The sequence below is a fragment of the Triticum dicoccoides genome, chromosome 1B (assembly GCF_002162155.2).
Source record: "Triticum dicoccoides isolate Atlit2015 ecotype Zavitan chromosome 1B, WEW_v2.0, whole genome shotgun sequence".
NCBI lineage: Eukaryota > Viridiplantae > Streptophyta > Magnoliopsida > Poales > Poaceae > Triticum > Triticum dicoccoides.
The window spans coordinates 34,916,014-34,919,845 of NC_041381.1; the positions used below are offsets into that span (position 1 = coordinate 34,916,014).

General features: G+C 57.4%; 1 pseudogene; it reads left to right on the forward strand.

Annotated features, from left to right (window-relative positions):
* Window positions 1-1,238: 1,238 nt before the first annotated feature.
* LOC119350058 overlaps window positions 1,239-3,832 on the forward strand; it is a 9,825-nt pseudogene continuing 7,231 nt past the window's right edge.

Genomic DNA, 3,832 nt, shown 5'->3' on the forward strand with positions numbered 1-3,832 from the left:
GGCGGCGGCGGTGTCGCTCGGCTTGACGGCGGTCCGGTGACCCGGCGGGGTGGCCGGCGGCAGACGTGGTGGCGGCGCTGCTCCTTGGCGGCCAGGCGGCGTGGTGGTGCTGGGTGGCCGACGTCGCGCCCCCGGCCTAGATCTGGGCCCGTCGGGCCCCATCTGGGTCCTAGCGGGTCGGGCCCCGGCATGACCTCATTGTTTGCGGCGCGGTGAGGAGGAGGAGCGGCTCGGATATGGGGGCGTCGGCGCCGATGGCGTGCCGGCAGCAGCGCGAAGGCGGGAGCTTTACGGGCCCACGAGGGCTCAGCCGGGCCTGTGGGCCCACGGGCTTGGTGTGCTCCTGCTATTGCGTCCGGACGGCTACCGTCGCGGACGGTGGAGGTGGGGCCCTCCCGTGTGCCGACGGTGCTGATGCCCTAGTCCCGGCTCTGATCCTTTGTCGCACTGCCCTCATTTCGTGGTGCCGTGGTGAGACGGCGTTGGGGCCTCATGACCGTGTTGGCGCAGGGTGGTGGTTGGTTTGGTGGATGAATCCGGAGCGCCCGAGGTGCGGGTTGGGATCGGGGGAAACCCCTGTCGGCGTGGCCGACACCGGCGCGGTGGCGCTTGAGGGTGCCACCTGACCTTCCGGGAGGGCGTCTGGGGCTACCCTGCCTCTCACCTCGTCGTGTACCGGGGGAAACCCTTGGCAGCAGCGTCGTCATCGTCGCGATCCTTCTTGGAGGTGTTGATAGGTGCCGGCGCTTCGGTGTCTTGGAGCCTAGGGGTAGATTCCGGTGGGCGCAGCGATCGCGAGGCTTCTTCGTTTTTGTTGATCCGCCGTTGTCAGCATTTGTTTCTTTTGCTCTTTCTCTGTCGTTTCTTTTGGGCGTGTCTGTGCTGCTTCCGCCCCAGCACCTATCCCTGTATGGTTCGGTTGGTTGCTTTGTGTACAAAGCGGGGAAAACCCTTTTTCGGTTAAATTAAAATCATGTAAGACTTGGTCTTTCTTACTATCAAATTAGAGCGCTCTTAAGACTTGACAAACAGCAATACTAATCTAATATCGAAGTACCTATCTCATAGCCTCCGATTAAGTCTTAACCCATCGTCTTCCACTCACACGCCCCAACCACCTCCTGCCAGAAAGTCAACACGCGCTCATCTATCTGAATCTAGATCTGCACAACAACGGACCATTTCACTTCTGCATAGCCCTTGTGATACCCTGTGTTCTTGTGAGCTGAGAGTTGACAATGGCGGAGTATGTAGTCAGGCCGCTAATATCCATGTTGATGAACAAGGCATCCAGCTACCTTCTGAAGCAGTACAAGGTGATGGACGGCATGGAGGAGCAGCGTGAGATCCTGGACCGCAAGCTGCTGGCAATCTTAGACATCATTGAAGATGCGGAGAAAGGAGTTTCCCGACCTGGAGTGAGTGCTTGGCTTGAAGCAATTAAGAAGGTGGCCTATGAGGCAAACGATGTCCTCGATGAGTTTAAGTACGAGGCACTCCGACGAAACGCCAAGAAGAAGGGACACCTCAAGAAGCTTGGCTTTGATATCGTAAGCCTCTTCCCTGCTCACAGCCCCATTGTATTTCGTTACAGGATGGGCAAGAAACTGTGCAGGATTGTGCACATCATGGAGGTTCTTGTTGCAGAGATGAATGCCTTTGGATTCAAACACATGCAGCAAGCACCGCCATCCATGGAGTGGCGCAACACAGACTCCCTCATAATCGACTCCGAGAAGGATATTGTCAGCAGGTCTAGGAACGAAGAGAGGAAGAAGATTGTGAGTATGTTGGTTGATCAAGCTAGCAACGGGGATATCAGTGTCCTTCCCATTGTTGGAATGGGTGGCCTTGGCAAGACCACCTTTGCTCAGCTTGTCTACAATGACCCTGCAATTCAGGAGTATTTCCAGCTCCAGAGGTGGTGTTGTGTGTCAGATGATTTTGATGCTGCCAAGATTGCAAGCAGCATTTGTCAGACCAATGAGATCAATTGTTAAAAAGTATTCCGGAACCTTCAAAAATAAGTAAGTGGGAAGAGATACCTTATTGTGTTGGATGATGTATGGAATGAATGTAAAGTAGGGTCTAGTGATCCTCTATATATTGAGACGTGAGGCTGGATGTCAACCACCCACGCAAAACCCTAAACCTGTGTTTCTAACTTGGTATCAGGCCGGGCCGCCGCCGCAAGTTCCTCGCGCCGCCGTCCGATCCTCTCTCCACGCAGCCGCTACTTCTGATCGCTGCGCGAGCTAGCCAAGCTAGCGATCCATCCGCCGCGTGAGCTAGCCAAGCTAGCCATCCATCTGCCGCGTGAGCTAGCATCCATCCGCCGTGAGTGCATTCCATCCATCTGCGCCGCCGCTTCCGATCGCAGTTGCCGCGCGTGCCATCTCCCGCGACTTGCTCCGCTGCCGCCGCGCGCTGTCTCATCCACGCCACCGCTGCGATGTCATCTGCCGCTATGTCCGTCGCCCAAACTAGCGGCGCGATCGTCTCTTCTCCCGTCGCCTCGATCCCTGCCGCGCTCGTCGTCCCGACGATCTCCGTCCGCCTCGGTCGCCACAACTTCATGCTCTGGGGGGGCATCACCAGCACCCTTCTTGCCGGTGCCAACCTCCATGGACACCTCGATGTCACCAAGGCGGCACCGGCCAAAACACTCGTTGTCGGCACCGGCGACGCTGCTACCACCGTCGCCAACCCGGAGTACCACCAATGGTGGGTTCAAGATCAGCGCGTCAAGGGGCTTCTTCTCACCTCCATGGATGAGGATATTGCATGCCAACTTATTGGCTGCGAGTCGGCGCATACGGTATGGACAGTCGTCGCCGCCATGTTCGGCGCCCAGAGCCGCGCCAATGTCCGCCACATCCGGCGGCAACTTCAGTCGCTGAGGAAGGATGATCTGTCTGCCGCGGAATACATGCACAAGATGAAGGCCCTGGCCGACACTATGGCCGCCGCCGGCTCTCCGATCCGGGATGATGAGCTTATCGATCACATCCTCACTGGCCTCGGCTCTGCCTACAACTCCATCACCGCCTCCTTGGGCATGAGTAATGCACCCATGCCCTACTCCAGTTTTTACTCATTGGTTCTGTCCTTCGAGGCGCTGCAGGCACAACAGAGTGCGGTGGAGGGGTGGTCTCCCTCCGCGAACACCATGACCCGTTCGGGTTCATACGGCGCGGGCGGACGCGCACCCTACTCCGATCCCTATTCCTCCCATGGTGGGGGGCGCCCGGCTGATGGACATGGCCAGCCAGGGCAGAACCGCCAGGGCGGTAATGGCGGCAACACCGGCGGCCGTGACCGCAATACTGGTTATGCCGGCAATGGCCGGCAAGGTGTAGGAGGCAACGCCGGCAACAACAACGGCGGAGGAGGTGGGCGTCGCAACCGCTGGCGTCCCCGGTGCCAAATTTGCAAGAACTGGGGCCATGAAGCCGACAACTGTCGCATGCGCTATGATCAGGATCACAACTCCCACTCCACCAACTCGGCCTCCACCAACACCATCGACTTTCCTTGGGTGTTGGATACCGGGGCTACGGATCACTTGACTAATGATCTTGAGCGCCTCCAGGTTCATGAGCGCTATGACGGCAAGGATCAGGTTCAGGTGGCCAATGGTGCAGGTTTGTCTATTTCACACATTGGTCATTCGCGTTTACCCGGTTCATCTCTTAAACTGCGCAACATCCTTCATGTTCCACACATCAGCCAGCATCTTCTCTCTGTTTATCGTCTTCTTTGTGATAATGACGTGTTTGTTGAATTTCACCGTCGTTTTTTCCTTGTTAAGGAAAAAGCAACCAGGCGCGTC